This window comes from Notechis scutatus, chromosome 2 (assembly GCF_049901735.1).
Source record: "Notechis scutatus isolate UNSWTSFEM ecotype Mainland chromosome 2, rNotScu1.2, whole genome shotgun sequence".
In the NCBI taxonomy this organism is placed as follows: domain Eukaryota; kingdom Metazoa; phylum Chordata; class Lepidosauria; order Squamata; family Elapidae; genus Notechis; species Notechis scutatus.
The window spans coordinates 218,583,080-218,598,420 of record NC_142010.1 but is presented as its reverse complement, the minus strand read 5'-3'; the positions used below and the strand labels follow the sequence as shown (position 1 = coordinate 218,598,420).

The following is a 15,341-nucleotide window of genomic DNA, read 5'->3' as shown; positions in this document are numbered from 1 at the left end:
GAAGACTCTATGTAAACATACACAGCTCCAGTCCCCCCAACCAAGGCAGAGCAAACCTTTCCCTCCCCCACCTTCACTCAACTATCTCAGGATTAACAGTCGAGACCTAGACCTAGAATCCGCAGTTTTATCTTAGACCTCCTGCAGTGGCTGGTCACGTGTAGACAGCCAGAGAGACAAGTTCAGACTTGCCTTGTTGCGAAAAGGAAGCGCGTCAGCATTTCCCTCCTCCAAAGGAAAAAGCGGCGGATTTAAACACCTAAGATTCAAAGGTAGAAGAGAGGAGGGAAGTTAGCTAGCTTGGCTGTGGCCCTGGAAAAAGATCCTGGAGGGAAGGCTGAAAGAAATGAGGTTTTATCATCTATCCTGAACGTCAAAACATAAGCTAAAAAGCAAGACAAGGTAATATTGAACTTGAAAGAGATTTATAAAAAGAGATTTATGTTTGGGTAAATATAGGTAACCAAATTCAGCTGTAACTTTCTCCAAGGCATTTCTATTTTATTGCAATATGTGTTGCTAATTATATACTCTAATCTCTCTAAAATTTTAATGTTTGTGATTATTGTCTGTGATGACATATTCTCTGCATATATGGAGTGATTTGTACAGTTCTTCTCCTTTGTGCATTTGGGCCTCATTACCCCAGAGGACTTCCAAATAAAAACAAGCTAGTAATCATGGTTTTACTACTTTATACTATTCTATGAGATATTATTTACTATACTGCCTGCAATTTTAGCAGTGTTATAAAATATTTGTTGTATCATTCACTATGATCATAACACTTGTTATGAACTCTTATTTGTAATGCAACTTTATAATATAATTTTGTAATTCTACAAGCATTTCCCTTAATTCATGCCACAGTTTTAGAATGGACTATAGATTTTAGTTTACTTTTATGAGTTTGGTGATCTGATTTTGGATGGTGGATATACTCCTTTATAGTGAGTGTTGGTAGCTTAGTTACTATTCAAAGTGGTTGTGCTGAGACAGGAAAGAAGGGCAGTTGTGTGCAAGGATTTCTGGGACAGGAAATGAGAGTGTCATCACCTTTTACCTTAATAGCCCCCAATCCTGGTTATTAAGTAACCATCTCTAAAATCATTGGAGGACCCTTGAAGGTAAGCATCAGAGAGTGCCTTCTGGCCAATAGCTGTGTCACCCATTATTTGAAATTCTTTCTACTCTGATATTTAGGAAATATAGTCAGTGAAGTCTTACAAATGTTAAGTCTTTTCTGCCAGCCCCACCAATTTGTGGGCTACTGATATATATTTATTCACTTGATCCATAATTGATTATCTCTTTCACATTTATCATTTTTAATAGTTGATATTTTAATGCTATTTCTAAATTTTAGTTGTTCTGTACACTGAGATGTGCTTAATATATAAAATGATAATACATGTCACAAGGGGTACTTCTAATATCATTCTACACTTCTTAGACTAGAAGTTAACAAACTCTGGCCTATGGGCCAAATCTGACCCATCACCTGATTTTGTATGGGTTGTGAGCAAAGAATGGCATGATTACTAGGGTGGAAGTGAGGGCAAGAGGTGAGGTTTACCCTGAATTGTGGCAGTGGCCTGTTGGCAGGCTGCTTGCTGGTGATCCAACGCTATACAGTGTCTGCAACATGGTTTGCTATGTAGACCAGGGGTCGCCAACCTTTTGGACCTCAGGGACCACCAAACCCATAATTTTAAATCCCACGGACCAGAGACCCTGGGAAAATCCCCCAAAAAGTCTGCAGGAAAATTCCCCACCCCATTTTCCTACCGATCAATCATTCTTTATTTGGGATTGCAGGATTCTGTCTCCAGCTCGGTTCTGGGGGGGGGGGGAGAGACTTTTGGCTTCATGCAAGGAAAACAGCAGAAGCAGCAGAAGTCTTTCTTTCTCTCCCCCAAACTCCGCCAGAAATGAGTGTTTGTGAGACTTGTCACACCAGTGCAGCCTCTTGGAGCAGGATGCCTTGCAGGGTCCCAAAGACTCATTTCTGGCAGAGTTTGTTTAATTCCCCAGCAGCCTTGGATCCCCCCTCCTCTTTCTCCTCCCTCTCTCTCCCTCCCCCCACCTTGAGGCTGGAAAGAAAAGACACAGCCATGCAAATTTCCCCACATGGATTTAATTCCCCAGCAGTCTTGGATTGCTCCTCCTCTCTCTCTCTCTCTCTCTTCCTTCCATCCCCACCCCCCACCCCATTTGGACGCAATGGTTGCTGCAGCCATCCGGCAGAAACATGAGCAGCAGCAGCTGCTTTTCTTCCCGGGTCTTTAATGCCTAGGGCGATTATGAACTTACCGGTTAGTTTCTAATCTACCTTTCTTTTCCCACCTTTAGCAAGCTACCCCCTCCCCCCACCGTTGGTCTTACCTTCAAGTTGCAGCTCGCGTGGGTCTCTGCTTCTCAGTCAAAGTGAGTTTTGCACTGGCCGAAGGATATGGGGGGGCATGTGGGCGGAGCAGCCTTGTTTTCCCACGCGGCCCAGATTAATTGCTTTTGGGGGCCATTTCTTCTGTGGCCCACCAAAATTTTGCCACGGCCCACCAGTTGGCGACCGCTGGATTAGTCCACAAACAAAACGGACTTGTCTGTTTTGACTCCCTCGCAGATGCTACTGTGCGTATGTGTGTTTGTATAATGCATCATACGTGCTGTTGTATACATTATGTGTATGTTAATTCATGCTATATGATATGCTGTATATGTTTGTGCATATATGCATATGTGCATGCATGCACACAAATATGTGTATGTATGCTGTTTGTAGAAATGATATGTGTACAAAATTATAGAATATAGCATGTAAAAAGAAGTTAGACTGGGAATGTGGAATGTGGAAAAATGTATTCATTTTGAAATGATCTACAAAAAACACAAAGGCCTCACAAAGACGCTTGTGATAAAGAGCAGAAGGATGATTTCAGTACTCTGATAATAGAATCCTGCAAGTGAGTGGTGAACTTGACATGATTTTCCCCATGGGAATGTCTTAAAAGTCATTCCTATGGAGACATCAATGAAAAATGTTATAAACCACATGCTTATCTTTTCCATTTCTTAGATTTTGTACATAGTGTGCTATAGTATATGTATAATGTATCATACATGTTATAGATAACATACTGTATATCATAATGTATCACATGAATCTAATTTAATACAATGTATATAAAATCATTTGAATATATATGTATATGTATTTCTGGTCAGTGACTGAAGGGATGTGTGTGTGTGTGTGTGTGTGTGTATTAAAAAAGGAATAAATCTTCATTAAAAAAATAGAAAAATCAAATAGGGAAATAATTAAAAAGAAACAGCATTATACCCATGTAAGCTTCAGAAACAACTTTCATTATCTTAAAAAAATATAGAAGCCTTCATTCCTGGCTTAATCAAATGGTCAACAATTTTCTTTCATTCATTCATTCATTTTCATTTATATGCCTGCCCAAATCGCACAAAAGTGACTTTTATATAAAATTGGGAAAACATAAAAGTGAAGACCTATAACGAACATAAAACCTCCACAGCATAGGATAACCGAAGCAATAACAGCATATTTCACTTCAAAGTTATTCCAGGAAGGAAGAAATAATGTTAAAAGCATTCTATACTACAAAAAGCTTTAGTATGAACTTAAGGGAAGAAAACCATATTTCTTTCTGTAAGGCAACACTTTAGCTTCTATTTGCTGTATTCTTCCTTTGGCAATGTGTTTCCATTGCTGTTATGAAAATATTTGACATAAATACATGAACATTTAACCAATGAATATAATGTCATAATACATAAGCATAATTTTTCTTCCCCATTCCCTTCATTGTGGCATTTTAAACAGTCATTTTTAAAATGTGGGAGTGTTCATACATCAAAACCAGTATTGCTTTACTTGTTATAGTTTTTAGAAGGTGAGGTACTGGCTATTATGGAGAGATGTAATTTTCTTCTACCTTGAAGCATTTTAAAAAGGGGTTAATTTATCTTCTGTGCTTCTGATAGCTAATTAAAAAAAGAAGTATACTGCATGCATGGGCTTATTTCCCATTAGCAATAGTATCACATTCCTTGGAATTCAGAGGCCACATGTACAACAGACAGACCGACAGTCAATGTATTAGCTGAATTTTAAAGATGGTGTATATGAACTTTGATTTATATCCCCAAGGTCAAATAAATGCATAAATTGCAAAAAGAAATCTAGAGAGAGAGAGAAAAGGGAACAGACACATCCATTATAAGAATGTATGTATAAATGGCAAACCAAGGCAGTCTGTCAACTATGGTTAAAAGAATTGATAACTGGTCCCTCTAGTTTGGGTTATTTGCATTTCATGTAAAAGACTGAACAGCTCAGAACTGTTCCAAAAAATAGAAAAAAGAGGGAGACTTCAGGTAAGCTAAATATTGCAATATAAAAAGATATTTTAAATGGGGTTAATAATTGATAGCTGATAACTATTAGTTTAATCATTGTTAGCAGATTTGTAACATTCATACAATAATTTTGATTTACGCAGATTACTAACTGACATTTCCTATGTGATTACTTGGGTATAAAATGGGATTCCAGGATAATTTGGAGGTATTCACATTTTGTAAATGTTTGAGGTTGTTTTGTTTTTTTGTTTATTTGTTCTGAACTCAGTATATTTTCACCTTCTCTTTGTGATGGAGAAACTTTGAACACCCTTTAAAATCTCTGCCAAATGCAAAGGTGAAATGTTCAATTGTGGCTAAACCACTGTTTTTGTAAGCTATTAATAAAACAGAGAAAAGTATTTTGGCCAAAATCCAAGGAGCCCCTCCTTGGTGCACTTCAAGTATTTCCTCAAATACATGGCTCTATGCAAACTTTATTTCCTGTGGACTGGCATAGGAAGGGAGTTTGCATCACAGGACCCTTCACACATAAAAGTAATGTGTCAGAAAATCTTGTTTGGAGAGTATGGTTCACAAAAGGAATCAACTCATCTGCCTAAGTTGGGAAATATATGAAACAAATTAAGCCAAAACTACAATTCTGTTTTTCCAAACCCATTGCATTCATTCATTGTCAATTTAACAATCATTAGTAATTCTTAGCAGAACCCAGTCCTTGGGTTCATTATGTACATTTTCCCTTTGTGTCATTGTCCTGACTCTCCTCATCCTTCTCTGGATTTTGTGACAGGCTGGTGTTTCTCCTGGAAGCCGTTCGGATCATCCAGTGTGTGGGAGGCGCTTCAGTCTGCGTCGTTGTAGGCTGAGCTTAATTACTGAGGATTGCTCCGCCCTTCATCACGTGGCTGCCTTGCAATCCCCAGTTTACGCTCAGCCTTCGTTAGGTTAGGCTGTGTATCTCCCACTCTTTGGCCGATTCAAGCATACTCATTATTATTTCAGGTTTGCCTTTTATTCCTGGTTCTCCCTTAGCCTCTGCGCAATTGGGGTGGCTGTAGCAGGGGAGCGTTTCTTCGCCCCCAGGGGATAGAGAGCAGGCGGTTTTCGCGCTCCGCGTCAATCCTCCCCCCTTTTCAATTCGGCTCCTTGCCTGCCGCTTGTTTCGCGCCGCTCTCATAGCGGCTTTATCGATCGCGCTGATAAGCGCAGCTGGTGTTCCCCCACCAAAACGCCGATCGCCCCAGCAAGGGGCGAAAATTACTTGGCTGCCTCGCTCGGCTCCTAGGTGTGCCGGAGAGGCTTATGTAGCGCTCTGAGCGGCCCGGGATTAAATGTAGGTGGCGGCCGCCATTTTGGGTGCCGCCGGCGTGTATAACCGGCGTAATTCTAATAGGCCTCGTTGGGCTGCGAAGGGGCTAGCTCCTGTTGTAGGCCTGCCAGCCTATGAGAGCTACTGCAGATTCAATTTAATTGGCTATCTTGTTGGCTTTCCGCAGCATGCTCAGAGCAGAGAATCGCAGCCTATCCCTCCCGGTTTGTGCCTGGGAGCTCCAGCTGCCAGAGGCCTCACTCCAGCCTCAGGCGTTTATTTGGCCAATTGGAGATTTTTAACATTATATCTGAGGTCACTCCCTCCTGGGAGCACTGAACAGATCCCTGTTCATTTCTTGTATATGAAAAATAAATAATAATAATAATAATAATTAATAATAATAATAATAATAATAATAATAATAATAATAATAATAATAATAATAATAATATAATGAAATATTATATAGAGATATACATATATATCTATTGGTACATGGCAATAACGCATTACCAACACTGATTGGATTACATATACAGTGCTTATAAGCATGTATATATATATTTATATCAATAATTATAACAATAATAATATTGTAGAACTTACATATCTAAATTCCAAAAGGGGCGCGGGCCAGCTGAAAGGACACCCGGCCTTTGTTGTAGGCCAAACCCTTGGCGAGCCAACCGCCTTAAATTGGAGCTATAGTCCTTTCTTCTATAATGGCAGATGACAATTCCACTAGAGGCCCTTCGTTGAAGGCCAGATCTCAGTCTTACCACCTGCGCAGACAGGCTAAGGAAGCCTCTAAGGAAACTTCTAAGACTTCTCAGAGAGACGCCCTAAGGCGCCATAGGGCACTGGAGAAAGAATTGACAGGTGATCTAGAGAGGCACAACCAGTGCCCCCAGCCCCCTTCCTTCTACCTCCAGACACCCCCCTCCTCCAGATTCCTCTTCCCTCTCCAGGCGCAGCTTACAGGGACACCAGGTGCCGAACCGACAACCAGACGAACGCTCGAAGCCACTTTCACACCCACGGCCGCTGGCATGCGCCAGGAGGAGGCCGCCTCTGTCGAGATTCCTGCGCACATGCAGGCATGGATGGAACAGACTATCCGCCAGGGGATAGCAGAGGGCCTTTACCAGATGCCCAGGTCCGGTCCCCCTCGATGGCGCCCGAACACGTCTCGCCATCACTCCAGGTCCTTGCCTAGATTGGACCCCACTCATGGTCAGGTACCTTTATGGGGGACAGCCCCGCTCAGAAGGGGAAATGGAGAAGGCTATAGAGGACCTGGTTCGGTTCGGGAGGAGGAAGATCTTGAATGGGGGTCCATACATCAAGGGGAACCCCTATCGGAGATAGACCCGAAGGAAGGGGACATGTCCGAGGACCGAGGGCCTCACCCCATCAACTCACCTTGTGGGTTTGTTCAAGGCACACATATTTTAAATCCCTGCTATTTAAGGCCAAGAGCATTTCTGGCCTATATGTTCAGTCCTCCTCGCTCTCCCCCTCCGGCAGAGGGACAAGAGGACGCCGTTTTAGGCAACCCGTGGTGGAGGCGGAAGTTATTCCGGCCCCACTCATATTTCACGACCTAGTTTCAGACCTGTTGGACTCTATAAGAGCTCCCCTGCCCCATCCAGCCAGGACAAGAGGTTCTTAACCTCAATTCGAGCTTCTGCAACTTGCTTAACACCCCGAGGTAGACGAACCCTTCGTTGGCTTAGTTTCCTCGTCCTCCCCAGTGACCCTTGGGGCTCTAAAACCCGAGGACAAGAGGTCCGAACTGCCGTTGAGTAGGGCTCATCAGGCTGACACCTGGGCTGTCAGATCGGCCATGGCCGCTTCCTTTTCACCAGGTCCTCGATCCAGTGGCTCCGCCAACTGAAACAGCATGTTTCCCCTCTAACACTAGGGCACATCAGGACATCGTAAAGTTAACGGCCGCAGTGGAACCCTCGGCCGACGCCACCTACCACAGCCCTTTGTCAGGTGGCCTAGAGGTAGAGCACTTGCCTCACAGTTAGGAGGCTGTGAGTTCGATCCCAGGTAAAGGCTGATATTTCAGATAGTCTCTCCTGCTCTTGTACATTACCTCAACGGTTATGTTCTCCGCCCGAGTAATAACCTCTTTCGTTACAGCTCGCCGCCTACTCGGGCTCTAGCACTGGCAGGCGGACATAAAAAACAAGGTTAAGCTGGCCACTGCCCCCATTAAGGGGACAGACTATTTGGCACCGCCCTGGAGCCATTGCTATCTGAAACCTGAAGCAAGAACAGAGCCAGTTTGGTGTAGAGGTTGAGGTTCCAAACTACAAAGCAGGACACTGTGAGTTCAAGTCCTGCTAAGAACAAGAAAGCCTCTGCCCTTTCGGAGAGGTTCCTCCTGACCCTTCTACCAGTCCCCTTCCAGCCCAGGTATCCGAGACCCCCTCCTTCCGGCAATTCCAGCCCCTGGATCGAGCCGATCCAGGTTACAGGAACAGGAGGGGCGGCAGCTACAGTCGACCCTTCACGGGCCCCGGAGGGAAGCCTCTCTGGCGCACCAGATAGACCCTGCTCCTCCCTTCCCATCGAGGGATGCCTCAGGCATTTCGCTGACCGATGGGATTCCCCCATTTCCGATGCCTGGGTCCGTGGCACCATCAGGCTTGGTCTCGCGCTTGAATTCCAGCGCCCCCGACTTCTTTATGGCATCCCCCTTTCGAGGGACCCCACCAAACACAACTCAATGGATTCAGCCATTCAGCACACTATCCCAGCGGGGCAGGGGTTTTACTCCCTCCTCTTCGTGATTCCCAAACCCTCAGGGGGATGGAGGGCGATTCTAGACCTGAAACGCGGAACCGTTACCTGATCTACCGCAGGTTCAAGATGGACACCCTACAGTCCATTCTACTGGGCATCAGGCAGGGGACTGGCTAGCCTCTATAGACCTTTCAAAGGCGTCTCCCCACTCCCATTCCGGCCCTTCCATTCCATATTCCTCAGATTCTGCTACAACCACCGCCACTTCCAATATGTGGCTCTTCCCTTTGGGTTGGCCCCTGCCCCGAGGATCTTCACTAAGGTCCTCGCGTCTCTGGCGCCCCCGCAGGAACCTCCCGGTTCGTCTCCATTGTTACCTGGATGACATCCTCGTCCTGTCCCACCCCAGACTCTAAGCAGGGAAGGATGTCAGAACTACCCTCTCTGCCCTCCAAGACCATGGGTTCCTGGCAAACTGGCAAAAGAGCCGACTGTTACCACCTACACGGATCACCCCTTGGGGTCCGTCATTAACTCAGTTCGAGGAAAGGTTTTCCCTTCCTCGGAAAGATTCCTTAACATTCAGGAAACCGTCAAACAAGTCAGACGTTCAAGAAGGGTAACACCTTTAGAATTGTCTAAGCTACTAGGTAAAATGGTCTCATGTATTTCCATTGTTCCCTGGGCCCGGTTACACACCAGGTCCCTACAGTGGTTCCTGCTCCCGTTCCAACGGTCCTGCAGAAGCAATTCAAAGGCCACGGTCAAGGTGCCTTCAAGGGTCCTCACGTTTCTCCTCTGGGTACCAGTCCCGCCATCAACAAGGGACATGGCTTCAAGGAGCCCCAACGCCTCACCCTCACCACAGACGCCAGCCTGTCTGGATGGGGCAATCACATCCACTCGCTCTCGACTCAGGGCACATGGTCTCAGGTAGAACGAGCATGCAGTATAACTGGTTGGAACTCTGCGCCATCCACCTGGCCCTGCGCAACTTCCTCCCTCAGGTACGCGGGCGGCATGTCCTCATACTCGCGGACAACATCACGACCAAGGCCCATGCCAACCGACAAGGGGCACCAGTCCATCCGTTTGATGAGAGAGGCCGAGCACCTCTGCCATTGGGCGGAGCGCCCCTCTCTCTCAAAGCCGAGCACATCTCAGGGGACTTAAACACCCAAGCAGACTGGTTGAGCAGGACCACGGTGGACCAGCCCAAGTGGCGCCTCCACCCGTCACTGTTCAGGAAGCGACCAAGCTGGTCGGTCTCCCGTTAGTGGACCCCTTCGCATTCCCCCTCAACACTCGACTCCCCAGGCTTTCTCGAGGTACCCCTCCCACGGGGCCGAGAACTACAATGCCCTCCGTTGCCCCTGGCCATCAGGGCTTCTATATGCATCCCTTTAGCCCTGGCCCCCAGAGTCATCCAGAAGCTCATCTCCGAGAAAGCAGAACTGATTCTGGTGGCACCCTACTGGCCCAGGCGCCCATGGTTTGCGGACCTCCGCAACCTATCGGTGGCCCCTCCCTGAAAAATCCCTCCGATCAGGATATCCCTTTCTCAGGGTCCCCTCCAGCATCCGGATCCTCAGTGGCTCCTGTTAGCAGTTTGGAGGTTGAGCGGGAGCGTTTAAGAAAGGGCAGTTTCTGACCAGGTTATCGATACTATTCTAGCCGCCAGGCGGCCCTCCACAACCCGGATATACAATGCCACTTGGAATAGTTTCTGCAAGGGTGCCAGGGGTTCCAGGTCAACCCGCTTTCACCCTCCATCGTTCAAGTGTTGACATTCCTCCAAGAGGGTCTGAGGAAAGGTCTTCTCCGAACTCCCTGAGGCATCAGGTCGCAGCCCTTTCAACCGTCATTGTTTTGACAATCTGGGGTCCCTTCCCTCCACCCTCGCATCAGGGCATTCCTCAGGGGAACCACCAACGTTGTCCCCAACGGTTCACAGATACCCTACCGGGGACCTCAATAAGGTCCTGGTGGCTCTTATTAAACACCCCTTGAGCCTCTCAGGGTATCCACTCTCCAGTTCTAACGTACATAGTCGTGTTCCTGGTGGCCATTACTCGGCTCGCCGATTATCAGAGATAGCAGCCTTGTTGGTGAGGTAGGACCTTTGCATCTTCCATGCCGACCGGGTAGTTCTCCGGCCGGGCCCTACCTTCTTGCCCAAGGTCAACTCAACCTTCCACAGGGCACAGGAACTTACACTTCCGAACTTCTGCCCCGATCCCCGTGGGAAAGGGAGAAGCTCTGACACTCCCTGGACGTTAGACGGGCCCTCCGCATTTACATTAAACGTACCCAACCCTTCAGGAGATCCGAATACCTTTCCTCTCTCCTTTCAGCCCATATCATTAGGCCACAAAGTGTCCCCGTCAACCATCGGCCGCTGGATTAGCGCTACTATTTCCAAGGCGTACTTGTCCCAGGCCCTGCCGGTTCCCAGCGGAATAACGACACACTCCACCAGAAGTGCTGCTACCTCTGCAGCTGGGGCCACTCAGGCTCCAATTGCTGGTATTGGTCGGACGGCCACTTGGGCCTTCCCATCTCCCTTCATTAGACATTATAAGATCGACATATTTACCTCGGTGGAGGCTTCGTTTGGTAGAAGAGTCCTCCAGCAAGTCCTCGAGGAACCACAGGGGTCACAGGACCAGACGGAGTCCCCCGTGGACAGCCAAGCTTTGGTATGTCCCACACTGGATGATCCGAACGGCTTCCAGGAGAATGGGCGTTGGTTCTTACCTGACACGCCATTTCTCTGGGAGCCGTGAGGATCATCCAGCCCCACCCTTATTAGTTTTCCGTCTGGTGGGGTCTTGTTTCGGCCAATGAACCCTTTAGCATAGTAAGAGGAGAGCAGGATTTCTATTCACTCGACTTCGCGTAAACTGGGATTGCAAGGCAGCCACGTGATGAAGGGCGGAGCAATCCTCAGTAATTAAGCTCAGCCTACAACGACGCAGACTGAAGCGCTCCCACACACTGGATGATCCTCACGGCTCCCAGAGAAATGGCGTGTCAGGTAAGAACCAACGCCCATTTGTAATACAGAATAAGGACTTTAAAATAATAGCTTGGAGAAAAGATGTAGTTAGCACATATGAGCTGAAAGGGAGGGGGGAGTAAATTTGGGATTGCAAAGCCATTTTTGTGATGCTGTAAATCCTCACTGTAAAAAGACTTTTAAATTAAAATCTAGATTACTGAAGAAATGTTTGCTAATATTTAGTCCTAAGCAAAAGTGATTTTTTTTGGAAGATTAGCAAAAATGTGTGAATAAAAATCACTAACAGTCTTTTGGTGGTTTTCTTTTGTTTTTCAGGGGAATGTTATGTTGCTTGTATTAATACATTTTTCTTACAAGTTTTGGGTAATTTTTGTTAACACTAGTAATGCAGACAGGAATATCGGCATACTACATAAACACTTAGTCTTGCTTTTTCCTGATTTTCCTGGCTAATTTAGGTAACCAGATAGAGTCTGGCTGATTGAACTGGAAAAGGTCTTAATTCTCTATCAACTGTAGCAGGAGTACAATTTTCCTGTCTGTTGAAGCAGTGGCAGGCTATGTTGGATAGCAGTGAACTATATAGCTTCCACTGGGCTCTCATCTGAGTTTGTTTATAAAAGATTATTTTAATAAAGTAATGAGATACTTGCAAGCTGCAGAAAAAACACAGATCTGCCCATTGTTTACAAATAGGTCTTTCTTTTCCAGAGAAGAAAGTAAAATATTGTGGGGTAGATGGAGTCAAGAGGGGAGGTAGGCAGTCCCATCAGCCTATCTTTTGCCTTGCATTTGGGCATATCATCATGGCAGCCTGTTTTGTGAATGGAGAAGCTCCATATAAGGAATTAACTCTACCCATATCTCCCCTGCTTTTACATACAGTATTTAGCCCTTAGTCTGGTTTGTAGAACCTGCTTGTCCTAGAGTGAGTTTTGGCCACTGACCATTCCTCAAGGGCAAAAACATGCAGTGTCATCCTTTGCCCACCTCAGGCCATTGGGAACACAATTTTGCCTATTTTTCTGGTATACAACCACAACCAGGAGCAGAATTTTCATTGCTAAGCAAAGTAATTAATTTAACACTCAGTTTTACAAAAAAAATCCAATCGTTAAGAGAATCACATAGTCATTAAGCAAATCTGGCTTCCTCATTGATTTTCCTTGTCAGAAGCTGGCTGGGAAGGACACGAATGGTGACCTCATGACTCCAGAATGCTGCAACTATTACAAATACATTATCACATAATCATCAGGATGCTGTGATGGTTGTTAAATGTGAGGACCAGTTGTAAATCACTTATTTCATGCTGTTGTAACTTTGAACAGTCATTTAATAAATGTTTGTGAGTTAAGTACACACAACTCATTGACTTACAACAGTTCATTTAGTGACTGTTCAAAGTTGCAACAGCACTGAAAAAAGTGACTTATGACCACTTTTCTCAAGTTATGACCTTTGTAGCATCCCCATGATCATGTGATCAAAATTCAGATTCTTGGCAGTTGGTTCATTTTTATGACAGTTGCTGTATTCCAAGGTCAACTTTTATAACCTTCCAACAAGCAAAGTCAATGGGAAAACTCGATTCATTTAAGAACCAGATTACTAACTTATCAACTGTGGCAAGCAAGTTTGTAAAATGGAGCAAAATTCACTTAACAAATGTCTCACTTAACAACAGAAATTTTGAGCTCCATTGGGGTCATATGTCAAGGACTACCTATACTACCTGTATGTCAGTAATAGTGTTTTTTTTATTTCTGCCAACACAACTAATTCTCTTTACTTCATTTTATTTAATTATAGAAAACCTCTCAAGTCTGTTGGCTACTGTGTATGCTGTGGAAGACACATTCCCTCTCTTCTGATTACTAGTCACTATCTTTAAATGGCATTTTTTTTTTCATTTTTGGACAAAGTTCATCAGTGAAACTGCAAACAGCTTGCAGATTTTTTTTTACAGGTTCACTGAGGGAGCAAACATTTTTAATCTCTGATATTTTCTTTCTTATTTTCAGCCAGTCCAAGAGGGGTAAACAAGACAACAAATCGACCGATCAAAGCCACAGTAAATGCGATCCGGACAGGAAATCAGATCACTATGGTCAAAGCAGAAATCTGGAAATGTTAATCTGGCTTCATTTCTAGCTGGTATATGCATGGGAGCCCATCTATTTAGGGCTGCTGGGTTAAAAAAAGTCCCCTTCCCCCTTTTTTTCCAGGACAGGTACCAACCAAAAATACCTGACGCGATTCTCCTGATACAGCAGCTTTCTCCTTCATGCTTAGGCTGTCATATTTTAGCTGTCGTTTTACTTCTCTGTAGACAAAAACCAAATCATATGATTTCCAGCTTTTTAAAATTATATTAGAAAAACTTGTTGGGTCTAACTGATGACATATAACTGATGACATACTTTAAAAACAGCATTGGCCTGCTCTGCTAAGTGTCAATGATTCGAAAGTAGCCACTGGGTTTGTTTTTACAAGCATGTAAAAACCAAAGATGAAGCTATTATACTTAACCACACAGACATATTAATGAATCCGCCTAAAAATAGTTTCTCACTGAATATATATTTTATTTTCATTAAAATCTTATGGTTAAATCTCTCCTTCCGCTAGAACACATCCAAATCCTCTCCCTTTTATTTTTTTACAATCATTTCTCTCTTTGACTTTTTGCTGGAGTTAAGAAATTTAACCCTATGGTAAAATTAACTATTATAGCAACTCCCCATAGTTGTGCTTCAGCATGCTCTCAAAATTCCAATGGATCCACTGGTTCAAATAGTTTACTAATCATGGCTTGAGGTTTATTCATGGGGGCTACAATTCATTTTTTAAAGCCCTATTCTTTCTGCCACCACTGTACTTTCTATTGCCTCTTTTTTCCCCTTTTTCCCTTTCTCCTTTCTTGTTTTTAATACCCCTTTCATTCCTTTTCCTGGTAAATTGTTTAGGAAAGGAGTAATTTTGCTGAGGATGTTAGATTTATTTCAAGTCACTACAAATAAATCTAAGCAGTGCAAAATGCTTTACGTTACCACCTATGAATTTTTGTAGTTGCATCAATGCTAAAAATACTTATTCTGATTAATTTGTTCTATTTGTATATATGATTGATGGTCTAAAATTCTAAGAAGCAGTTTTGTGGATTTGTAATGCTAAGAACAAGGAACAAAGATCACTGTCCTGTCCTGTTTATTTTGCACACAAGGTGTCACTCTTGCCTCAAATTACAAAATGAAAAATTGGTCAGATTTTATTATGAACAGATTATTAATTAAAATTCATATAAGAAGTTCATAATAGAGAAATATGCATTGTGCTCACAGGCAGTATAAAGAATTTGATCTTCTGACTTTTATTACTAACAATCGTATTTCAAGCACTGAGGAACAAATACCGTATATGCCGGCGTATAAGACGACCCGGCGTATAAGACGACCCCCCAACATTTCCACTCAAAATATAGTTTGTTATATACTCGCCCCCTCTTCCGCACGCCTTCCACTTTTGCACTTTTTTTTTTTTTGAGGCACTTTTGTCTCACCGTGGAACGAATCCCGTGAAGCTGAAAGGAGCAGCCAGCCTTCTCCCAGCTCCCAAGAACGAGGCTCGCACCGCCCGGGCTCCGCTGAGGTATCCGGCTGGGGCTGTCAGGAGTTGTTACCGCTGGCGCTGGCTCTGCGCTGGCTCCAGTCCGCGTTGCCTCGGGAAGGGAAAGGCAAAGGCAGAGCCGCAGCGGCGCTTTGCAATGGCAGCAGCGGCTCCTGGTTTTGCCTTTCCCTTCCCGAGGCAACGCGGGACTGGAGCCACGCGGAGCCGCGCCAGCGGTAACAACTC

At 44.6% G+C, this 15,341-nt stretch overlaps 1 protein-coding gene across 2 annotated transcripts in view; it reads left to right on the top strand.

Moving 5' to 3' along the window:
- Positions 1–247: 247 nt before the first annotated feature.
- The window catches only part of APC (APC regulator of Wnt signaling pathway), a 147,630-nt gene continuing 132,536 nt past the window's right edge, over positions 248–15,341 (top strand). The window contains exon 1 of one of the 2 annotated variants that reach the window (XM_087958053.1): positions 248–402. The gene's annotated coding sequence lies outside the window, so the exon portion shown is untranslated. The remainder of the gene's footprint in view (positions 403–15,341) is intronic. The other variant, XM_087958051.1, reaches the window with a different exon arrangement.